This window comes from Palaemon carinicauda, chromosome 26 (assembly GCF_036898095.1).
Source record: "Palaemon carinicauda isolate YSFRI2023 chromosome 26, ASM3689809v2, whole genome shotgun sequence".
Lineage (NCBI taxonomy): Eukaryota > Metazoa > Arthropoda > Malacostraca > Decapoda > Palaemonidae > Palaemon > Palaemon carinicauda.
This window is the reverse complement of record NC_090750.1, coordinates 37,879,888-37,892,387: the sequence shown is the minus strand read 5'-3', so window position 1 is coordinate 37,892,387 and position 12,500 is coordinate 37,879,888. Positions and strand designations below refer to the sequence as shown.

The 12,500-nt window shown below is 37.4% G+C and overlaps 1 protein-coding gene across 1 annotated transcript in view; it reads right to left on the bottom strand.

Moving 5' to 3' along the window:
- Window positions 1-12,500, bottom strand: part of LOC137619492 (uncharacterized) — a 22,246-nt gene that overhangs the window by 3,930 nt on the left and 5,816 nt on the right. The gene's annotated exons all lie outside the window — the stretch shown is intronic.

Sequence of the window (12,500 nt, the reverse complement as noted above, 5' to 3'; positions counted from 1 at the left end):
AATAGTGGGCATGATTGTACCCTGAAGCAAGAGAATTCTAACCCTAGACCGCGGAATATCATGGTACACAGGCTATGGCACTACTCAAGACTAGAGAATCATGGTTCGATTTAGGAGTGTCCTTCTCTTAGTAGAGCTGCTTACCATTGCTAAAAATTCTCATACCCTTACCTAGTGGGAAGTAGCCACTGAGCAATGACAGTGCAGTAGTTAAACTACTGAGAGAAGAAGATGAGTTTTCGGTTATCTTAGTGTTGTCAGGAATATGAGGGAAGAATGGAATGTGTAAAGAATAGGCCAGACAATTCGGCACTTGTGTCGGCAATGGAAAAGTGAGAAAGGTGTAAGACGCAATTCTGTAGAAAGGTGTAAGACACATTTCTGTAGAAGGTAAAATACGCATTTTTGTAGGACTGTGTAGAACACATCTCTGTTAGTAAGTGTGAAGCATTTGTTTAGGTAGGTATAAGATTTTTCTGTTGGTAGGTGGGGGACATTAAAATTTCAAGCAATATTTTTTTTCACTGCTAACCATAACTATGATGTGTACTGTACATGCAATAATCACATACAGCAGCACTCTTCCCCGCAATGAGTCATATAATTCGAATTATTTTACTTTATTATTTCTATTTTTGTCATCGGACTTCCATAAACTTTTTTTTAAGTGAAAGTTTAAAAAACTTAGTATCCATGAAATATCAAATATCTGAAAGTAGTAACAAAAGCAGGTTAATATTGCAAGCACTCTATGACGTTTTCTTGAAAATGTAAACCAATAAATCCATTGTATTTAAAAAGATAGCAAATAAAAGGGATTTTGACGTAGAAAAAATATATTTTTGGGCGAGATAGCCATGTCGTCCTGATGGAAGTTCCTTCTAGCAACTAATACAATATAATATTTCTGCGATTGATATTACAAGAGAATTACCGTCAGGTATCACGGTTTTCCAACCCCAGAAACGACCATCCGAAGATATCGTGTATAATCAGGGACGTATCCTAAGATAACCATAGGTATCTGCACCCCAAACAGACCTTATCCATTCTAATCCACTAAGGGGAAGGATAAATAAGGAGCCGTTACATATCCTATCACCTTCGAGTGCCCCTATATGTTCCTGCCTTCCATTCCTTCGAACGCAGCTGTTTGCTAGTTCGGTTGATTTTTTGTGGGCGCTTTTTTCGCAGTTTTTGACGAATTCTAGTGTGAAACCGCTTTCTCTTCTTCGTCAAAGTTGAGTATATACTTCTCTTTGCCTTTATTCATGTCGATTTTGGTTTTACTCGATAAAGCTGCGAGAAATGCCATAAAATTCCACGTTAATTAAGTAACGAGAAGTGCCGACTCTACCCCGGAAGGTTAGACATCTACTGATGCTAGGATTGACCCATTCGAAGTCATAACGAAAGAATGAGATAAAACTCAAATTTAGTGTAAACGGGTGTCAAAGGATGAACGTGACATACTAATAACATTGTATTTATCCTTAGGAGTAATATCCCGTGAATTTAATTAACTCTGTCAGATTACAATACGAAAAATACATCTTCCTTGTGATCATGTCAAGGATAAAGCGGAGACTAATTTAGAATGGACAGATAAAAACACACAAGCGTAAGCATAATTGCTAATTTTCGAAACGTCAAAAAAGAAAAACAAAAATTCCTCCTAAATCGTCATGGCAGATAACAGGGTAATTTGTGCAAATTATGAACAATTGAGACAAAGGTACAAAGATATCACAGTAATCCAACTGCCATTTGTCATTATGTTATTTACGATCATTATGTTGTTAAAGCAAGCAAAGGAAAGGGATTACGGTAGTACGCGTATATTGATTTACATAATATTTCAGAGATATATAGAGACTGTTGCACTTGCAAGTACCTTGAATTATATCTATATTGTATAATATATATATATATATATATATATATATATATATATATATATATATATATATATGTGTGTGTGTGTGTGTGTGTGTGTGTGTGTGTGTGTGTACACAGTATATAATAATTAATGTATGATATATATATATATATATATATATATATGTGTGTGTGTGTGTGTGCAGTATATACATATGCATATACTGTATGTATACACATACACACACTCGTTGATATTACCGCTAGAATTGTCAGGTCGTTTGACTGGCCTCACGGTACTACCTTGAATCCCTCTCTCTGGTTACGGCTCATCTTCCCTTTTCCTACACATATACCGAATATTTTGGCCTATTCTTTCCACATTCTCCTCTGTTCTCATACACCTGACAACACTGACATTACCAAACAATTTTTCTTCGCTCTAGGGAGTTAACTGCTGCACCGTCATTGTTCAGTGACTACTTTCCTCTTGGTAAGGGAAGAAGATACTCTTTAGTCATGGTGAGTAGCTCTTCTAGGAGGAGGTCACTAAAAAATCAAACCACTGTTATCTAGTCTTGGGTTGTGCCATAGTCTTTGTACTATCTTCCACTGTCTTGGGGTAGAGTTATCTTGCTTGAGGGTACACTCTGGTATAGTATTCTATCTTATTTCTATTCTTCTTGTTTTTTTTTTTTATAAGTTTTTATACTTTACATATGAGATTTATTTTAGTGTTGTTTGTGACCTTGAAATATTTTTTAATTGTTCACAATTGTCTTGTAGTTTATTTATTTCCTTTTCTCCCTGGGCTATTTTGTTCCAGTTGGAGCCCTTGGACTTATAGCATCCTGCTTTTCCTTGGCTGGTTATAATAATAATAATAATAATAATAATAATAATAATAATAATAATAATATGTAATTGCTTCATATAAGGTCTCTCTCTCTCTCTCTCTCTCTCTCTCTCTCTCTCTCTCTCTCTCTCTCTCTCTCTCTCTCTCTCTCTCTCCATATATATATATATATATATATACATATATATATATATATATATACATATACATATATATATACATATATATATATATATATATATATATATATATATATATATATATATATATATATTCTTCCTCACCCAAGGGGTTAACTACTGCACTGCAATTGTCCAGTGGCTGCTTTCCTCTTGGTAAGGGTAGAAAAGACTCTTTAGCTATGGTAAGCAGCTCTTCCAGGAGAAGGACACTCCAAAATCAAACAATTGTTCTCTAGTCTTGGGTAGTGCCATAGCCTCTGTACCATGCTCTTCCACTGTCTTGGGCTAGAGTTCTCTTGCTTGAGGGTACACTCGGGCACACTATTCTATATAATTTCTCTTACTCTTGTTTTGTTTAAGTTTTTTATAGTTTATATAAGAACTATTTATTTGAATGTTGTTACCATTCTTGAAATATTTTATTTTTCCTTGTTTCCTTTCCTCATTGGGCTATTTTCCCTGTTGGGGCTCCTGGGCATATAGCATCCTGCTTTTCCAACTAGGGTTATAGCTTAGCAGTTAATGATAATAATACTATATATATATATATATATATATATATATATATATATATATATATATATATATATATATACTGTATATATAGCTTTGGTAATATGCAATTGCTGAATATGAATGCTATCATAATTTTCAGTGCGCAGTGCTCTATATGCAAGAATATTAAATTTGGTTTCGAAAATTCAAACTGGGTTAAGGTAACTGACTTTTCTAATGTGTACAGTAGACAGGAAAACAAGCTTAGAATCCCAGACTACTCGTGTTCTCAATGTTTTGTCAATGCATTTTTGTATAAGATTACGTGTTTATTATATCGTTCAAAGAAGAATATTTTCTAGTATTTTTATGATGAAACTTTGGAGGTCGCTTGGCACATATAGTACTGTAGATAGGTGAAATATTTGGAAGAATTAGCCTATGGGTTTGGTGAAAAAAGCATGAAATTTGGCTGCCAACTGATAAAGGTGCCCTTGGAAGATATTTGGCCATAAGGCCATTCCAGATTCATTCCATGCCTACCGTTTTACAAAATAACTGCCAATATATCTTGATAAATATTATATACGCCAATGCAATGGTGCTCTGTGTACTCTCTTATGTTTTTACTCTACTTTTTTTCTCTCTAGTCTTTTTCTACTCTAGTAGCATATGTGAATTTCTTGGGTACAAAAGATGTGGTATTGGTCACAAGATAATTACAATGAAATCTATTTGTAATAATATTCAGAGCCAGAAGGCTCACCTGATGGCTTGGGAATTATAGCCTTGGATTCAGGAATGCAAGATTTTATTAGACTGTCATGTCCATTCAATGTGGACTCTGGCTAGCTTAATCACTTTCACATAATTTAACCATATTCTTCTGCTCTCAGGTGTAACAATGACCAAAGTTTACAAGGTGGTGGATCCCTTACAGCCCGGGACATTAACACAGTCTAAGAACTGACTGGATCAAGTGCATTCTTTGTCAGGAAGATACGAGTAAGTCAAAGGTGCTTCACTGTATAGTCGAGTCTCCACGTACCTTACAGGGAGCAGGGTACAAGGCAATTGCCGAGCTTCTTGTAAGTTTTAACAGAATTGGCTGTTATCCCACATCAATCAATCTTTTCAGACTTGATGATGGGATTGGCACTGAAGAAACACTACAGTAGCACAAGGCCAAGTGGGACGGCTCCTGTAGGTTCCTCTACAATAGAACAAAACAACAGAGTGTAGAGAAGCTTATGAAAACCACGAAAAGGTGCTCCTGATGACTGCTGATAGCCTAAAGAAGTTCACTCGCAAGAGTGCTGGTGAGAAAAGTTCTTCTGCCAAAAAACAAAAACAAAAAAAAACAAAAAAAATTTGTGAAAACATTTGCACTTGATATCAATGTCAGGACGGCTGCAATGAAATTGCAGGACAAATTCCTACTAGCCAAACTGAATGCCGGAGACTTGATTGCACAATAAGTCCGGTACCATCTGCTATGCTTGTCCTCTTTGTACAACAAAGCTAGAGAAGCAAAAACATTTGAGGAGTCTGGCATGGACTAAATGAATTATAGCTTGCATTTGCTGAGTTGGTATCTTACAATGAAGATTCTAGCATGGACAGTCTAGTTGCATCTATCTTCAAACTCAGTGACCTAGTCAATCAGTACACAACAGGGATAGAATAACTTGGAACTAATGTTGCAACATGCATCCATTCCACTGACCTTAAAAATACCAGCCTACTTTCCAGATATGGAAGCTCACAAGCAAGGTCGAAATGTAGAACTCATTTCTAACCAAGATGTTGGACCAGCACTGAGGAACCTTACAGCCTTACAGCAATGTCTCTGTTAAGGTTAGTTGCTATGGTGTTGATGGGACAAACAGTCAAGCTCTTCAACAAACAGTCAAGCTCTTCAACAATACCCAAGACAGTGCTCACGATTTCCCATCTACTGATGTCTAACAGCATGATATGTCATCAGGAGAATCATCAGGCATAAATTGGACCATTTGCATGATCTGGGCTGAGTATTTCCTATGACCGGGTGCTGGCCATCTCGACTGAGCTTGGCGATAAGATCTGTCATTACTATTAAAAGGAGAAAGTAGTTTATCCTCCTGAACTGGCAGGTAGTCTCATCCCAACTGCTGCAGTTTACAACATGGACGAGTTCTTTCAGCATGAAAAGCAGGCTTCTCCACTGTCTCTGTCCCAGATGGGTGATCTGAGAACTGGAACCAGGTCTGACTTGAAGCCCTACTTGGAAAACCTTGTTCTAGTGAAAGAGGACCACTCCATCCCCAGAGTACAGGTCAACATCATGAATGGTGTTAACATCATCAACATGCTGCGACCTACAAAAACATTCCAAGGTTATGCCACTGATGTCCTCATGCTGTATGTCACATCCCAGCAGCAGCATGTAGACTGATTAGACATTGTCTAGGATCTGTAAAGGGTAGACAGCTTGTAAGTGGACACTCACGGCAAGACAGGAAAGGGAGTTAAGAGATGACTCGAGCCATCAAGTGCAGATCCTGGAAATTAGCAAAAGTTTCTCCACATCAATGACAGCAAGTCAGAGCTGTCCTCTTCCTAACTTCTAACATGACAGACATTGACACCAACAAACATCTCATCACCACACTGGTCACTGGCGTGCTTTGCGCCATTTGAAAGGACGTGTCAGCTCTATCCATGTTCATTCGTCTGAATCAAGTACTTTTCTTAACAACTCATGCACGCACGAGGAGGCAAACATTCTTATCCTCCTGCACCTAGAGGTGCAACAGGGCTACAGCAAAGTGCCAATATACACAGTAGATACAGACATGGTAGTCCTGGCCATAACAGCCAATTGCCTCAACATCTCTGTACTATGGATTGCTTTTGGAACTGGGAAGGGCTTCAGGCACATCACTCTCATGAGATCGCCAAAACTCTTAGTCCTGACTGATGTGTGGCCTTTCCGATGTTCCACGCCTTCACTGGTTATGACAGTGACTTGTTTTGGCAACAGGGGCAAGAAGACTGCATGGAACACCTGGAACACCTATGGCGACATCATACCAGCTTCTGTACCTTGCATACCATTGTTGAGTGAATGCAACCATTGGAGCAATTTGTGGTCCTGCTGTACAACTGCACTGGCACAGAGGAGGGTGTGAACCAGGCAAAGAAACAGCTGTTCAGCAAGAAAGCAAGAGCTATTGACTGTCTGCCTCCTACACAGGCTACGCTCACCCAACACACCAAAACAGCTGCCTACAAGGCTAGTCACTGTTATTAGTATTATTATTCTTACTACTAGCTAAACTATAGCCTTAATTGGAAAAGCTGGATGGTATAAGCCTATGAGATCCAACAGAGAAAATGTACCCTCAAACAAGAGAACTCTAAACCAAGACAGTGGAAGACCATGGTAATGAGGCTATGGCACTACCCAAGACTAGAGAACAATGATTCGATTTTGGAGTGACCTCCTAGAACTGCTTGCCATAGCTAAACAGTCTCTTCTACCCCGACCAAGTGGAAAGTAGCCACTGAACAATTACAATGCAGTAGCTAACCCTTAAGTGAAGAAGAATATTTTGGTTATCTTGATGTTGTCAGGTGCATGAAGAAAGAGGAGAATGTGTAAAGAATAGGCCAGACTATTTGAGCTGTAACTAAAGACAGATCCACTGTAGTACTTTATGGCCTGTCAAAGGACCCAATAACTCTAGTGGTAGTACCTCAATAGGTGACTGGTACCTTGGCCAACCTTGCCCCCCGAGCTTCCGTCACCAAGTGAATGGGGCTGGAACAAGAACCCTGGTGGTGGATGGAGTATAACCTGCACGACCATACCAGATGCATCACACGCTTGCCGGTTACTCTTGTGATATGGCTGCAAGAACGGATGCAGAGGACGCTGCAAATGCCAGAAGGTGGCTCTTCAGTGTATATCTCTTTGTGAAGAGTATTGCGAGTGATGCGGCTTACAGAGAACAGTAACTGTTTGGACAGTTTCCATCCTATCGACTTGCAATTAGACTATAATAAGCTATTGTGTGTTCCTCTGCTACCTACATAAACAGAAGAAATAATTCTGGCATGTTTGATGCACTTGGCGAAGTGGTCCTGATTTCAAAATCGTAATTTGCCGTAAAAATTATAAAAATTATTTTTGAGCTCAAACTAGTAATTATTTGTTATTTCAACTGTTATGTGGACAGTAAAATTATTGATTATGTTTACAATACAAAGGAAAAACATTTCCATCCCTAAAATTGATTTATCCTACAATGTCAATTTTTTTTTTTTTTTTTTTTTTTTTTGGTCACAGGTCGAATCTGATATGGCCTTATTTCTAAAAATCCCCACTGAGGCATAGTCTACCTTCGGACCAAATTCCATACTTGTTTCATCAAACCCACAATATTTTCACCTATCTGCAGTACCAATAGGGTCTTCTCACATATGAATCAGAAACGTGTGACGGTAAATTTGAAATTATTTTGGAGAACCAAATGTAGAAAATCATTTCAATCGTTTTTCGACAAAATATAATCCACAAATTTCAAATGATTATAAAGGTTTGGATATAAAAATCCCTATAAATGATATCGTTTATAGATGATTACGAAAAGGTCCCGCATAAGCGTGCTTGCGTGTATACAGAGAGGTCACATCTAAGCTTAATTCCTATCTGGATGACCGTTGTTCTTTTATGGGGGGGGGAGGAAGTTAATGGTTGTGAAATTAAGGGAGGATCCTTTTTAATGCTGCATTTATAATTTCCCCTGATCTCGTAGGCTGGTGACTCTCATTGCGGGCGGCTCTAATTATATTATTATTATTATTATTATTATTATTATTTGTAGTAGTAGTAGTAGTAGTAGTAGTAGTACTTTGTGGGGTAAGTGTGTACGAGTGTTTATATTATCTACAGACAAATAGTAATTGACATTTATACTTAAAATAAATGTTTATTTGCCTGTTTGAGTTAAAAAAAAGGTTCATCTGATTTCACTTCAACTTTTGAAATCAGACTATTCTAGTAATAGAAAGGTTTAATGAAATAGTTTTTACTGAAGTTTCGCACTGCTTTATCCATCAAAATCATTTCGGCATTTGTTGCTATTGCGCAAGTAATGATAATGATAAAATAATTTCCGTGCGAGAGGCATTACATTTAATGTAGCAATTCATTGACAAATTTGTGAAAACGAGACAGAGATTAGCGCAGGAAGCTGAACTGAGGCTAGTTTATGAAGGGGTGTGCTGCTGAGTGTTGCAGTTATATCCGTGTTATGTCGTGGCTCCCAATTAAGTCGTTATCCTCCTACTGCGGCCAAAAAAAAAAAAGAAAAAAAGAACATCGATTACTGGGAGCGGGTAGGAAATGTTGGCATTGAAATAGGAGATAATTGGCTCTTTTGCGTCACTGATACTCCTAATTACTGGTGCATTATACGGAAATTTAATATGATGATTAGGAATGTCGGGGATAATTATCGTATCGTAACTTTGGTGGGTTGCAATGTCACTTCCTCGGATATAATAAACATTTGACAAAGTCTGCGTTTCTGTCTCATGTTCCTCGGCGCCATAAGCAACTTTGCACTATGAGTTTGATGCCATGCATCGTAATTTGCAAGCTCATCGCATTAAAAAATTTGTTAGTAAGTTTTTGCATCTAATTGTAAATCCATAAAAGACATATTCATAGTGATGTAAACAACAAAAAATCCCTTGCTTAGTGTTTTATCTAAATGCTTTCTTTTCAAAACAATTTTATACAAAAGCGACTCCAGATATTTTTCAAGAGGTATTCCCTTCCTATTATTAATAGGTAGGCTACTTAGAAATTTCCAGTGAGAACAAATCGTTAGCAGTAGTAAAGAATCAAAGCGTGTTAAATCACAAAATTATAAAAGACAATGAATTATTTGTAAAGATGATTACCAAAGACATTAAGCCTTTAACTTTCCCTAAAAAAAAAAATTTATATTGACATACTGTACAGTACAAGTCAATTACAAAAATACTTTATAAGTATTGTACTGTATTCAAATTAAAAACATCTCTGTAGCTCAATTCAGAAGATTAAGATATCTTTATTGGATGACCATTTTATTTCTAGTCATGAAAGGTAACTTTTCACCACAAAAAAATGTGTCTTATAAAGTCAAATACACATTGATTAATAACTATTCTAGCTGCACTGCAGTTATTACCAAAGACTACAACATCTTTTCAGCTTTTTACTTCACCTCCGTTCCATATCTTTCCTTCCATCATGCTGACCAACCTTTTAACTTCAACTTAATTGCGCAACTGCGAGGGGGGGGGGGCATAATTAGCCTCCCCGGTCTCAGCGCTGGGTCATTTTAACAACTCTAAATAATGACTATGAATTCATTAAGCAATATCTTTAGATATGACATCGGCCGATAAGTCAGGAGAACACAGGGAATTCTTTTTATTCCTGTACACGAATTTATGTTAATGACGCTGAATTTTTATAAAGGAAGGCCAGTTATTTTCTTTGTTGACCAAGATTAAAGGAGTTCATTTCTACCAAGGAAATACAAAAAATATAAATACCTTATAGTTTTTCATGTCGCATATGATAATAAGTAATTAAATAACTAAATTTACAGAGGAAAGGATGCACCCGCCACCCGTTGAGATATTACCACTAAAGAAATATTGGGTCCTTTGACTGGCCACTGAGTACTACATTGGATCCCTCTCTCTGGTTACTTCTCCTTTTTCCTTTGCCTATACATATACCGAATAGTCTGGCCAATTCTTTCCACATTCCTCTCTGTTCTCATACACCTGACAACATTGAGAATGAGATTACCAAACAATTCTTCTTCGCTCTTGGTAAGGGTAGAAGAGACTCGTTAACTATAGTAAACAGCTTTTATAGGTGACGTACACTTCAAAATCAAACCATTTTTCTCTATTCTTGGGTAGTGCCATAACCTTTGTCCCATGGTTTTCCACTGTCTCGGGGTAGAGTTCTCTTGCTCGGGCACACTATTCTATCTTACATCCTCTTGTTTTCTTTTTATGAAAGATCTATTTTAATGTTTTTACATTTCTTATAGTATTTGATTTTAGTTGTTTATTACCTATCTGGTAGTTCTCTATTTCCTAATTTTTTATCCTCACTGGGCTATTTTTCCTGTTGGAGTCCTTGGGCTTATAGCAACCAGCTTTTCCAACTAGGTTTGCAGCTTAGCAAAAAATAATAATAATAATAATAGCGACCTAGTTTTCCAATTCGGCGTTTCAGCAATGCAGTATGATGCTAGAAAAATCTGTATAAGTGAAATAAAACTAGTTACTACAACACATATGACTTGCCCCATCAGTGTTATGCGCAAGGTGTTGATTGAATAACAATAGGAAAGTGAATATAACAAGGAGGTCAAAATTCGTAGATTGATAGGATATAAGGTATAGGATTTAATATGAAATTCTATCTCTCTCCGTTGCCCTGTCTCCCCTGAACTTCCAGTCACTTCCTCCCCGTTTCTGAAGCATCCCGACTGCCATTTGGATTCCAAACTATGATACCAGCGGACGTTTTAATTCAATTAAGATTTCCTTTGAAGCATTTCTATTTCCCTTTGTTTGTGGATTTCTTTCAATTGCCTCCTGTTATCCAGGATATTGATGGAGGAATGTGGAAGTATCATATAATCACACCTCCATTCATATGACGTGTACTGTACAGTAATGTTAACACCGCCCATTCATTACCGAAGTAATTCCCTTTCCATCGTTACCTGTGTTCCCCAGGTCTGGCCAAGCCACCCCACCCATCTAATCATTCAAGTGTGTACCACCCCCCCCCCCCCCCCGGCCGTTGTTAGTAGGAAGAACGGATGGGATTGTTTGGTTTGTGAAGGTGGGTGGGTGCGGGGTCGGTTTACGGGGGACCAGGATGTAGCCTACGTGATTCAGTCAGGCCATCATCACATTATGAAGTCTGCTCAATGTGTGAACTTTATGGGTCAGGTTTTTGCTTTTGAAAGCTGAATGTCGACATGGCTGTATAAACTTAGATTAGAAACCATTATTAGTTATTGTTTTTATTAGTAAATTTATTTTATATTTTGATACAACGTTTTACTGTTCCCTCTCTCTAAGCATTTCAGTTTTTCCTACATGGACACGTTGTTGTTTTCCTAAAGTAGCTAGACGAATTCATAGCCGTTAGTTCGTTCTGTGAAAGTGTTTTGCGGTTGAATGATGACAGTGAGCCACGTCATTAAGGTGCATGCATGGTATTATTATTATTATTATTATTATGATTACTTGCTAAGCTACAAACCTAGTTGGAAAAGCAGGATGCTATAAGCCCAGGGGGCTCCTACAGAGAAAATAGCCCAATGAAAAAAAGGAAGCAAGGAATAATGAAATATTTTAAGAAGAGGAAGAACTTTAAGATAAATATTTCCTATATAAACCATAAAAACTTTAAAACAAGAGGAAGAGAAATAAGATAGAATAGTGTGGCCGAGTGTACCCTCAAGCAAGAGAACAATGGAAGACCGTGGTACGGAGTCTATATATGATAACCAAGCATTATTTGGAGGAATGAATGCGTGCTCTGTCCATTAGAGTAATCAGTGAGAACGATAGCGGGAGAGAGATGTTCTTATCAGCCTTTTCAAGTGGAAACGTCTTTCATAAAGGTCGGCCAAGACTTTTAAGTAAAATTGCCAAGATGTCCAGTAAAAAGATTGAATATTAGGGGAAATATCTACAAAAAGAGTTTTGATGTAAAATTAAAAACTGCAGTTACAAGTAAACAACCAGAAACAAAAGTCTTTAATGAATAGTTACATCACATTACATAAGGATGTAAATCACTGTGTCATTCTGGAAATTAAATTACACACAATCACAGGACTTCCACAAAGGTACCATGATTACTGGATTCCTGACAACGGCTATTTTTCATTTTCGTTACTGCTTGTCAACAAATCAAGTTTAAAATCTGTTCCTATATTATTATAGATACAGAACACATTACGCTCGCTGAGTAAATTCCAGGACCCATTGCCAGACCTTATGGT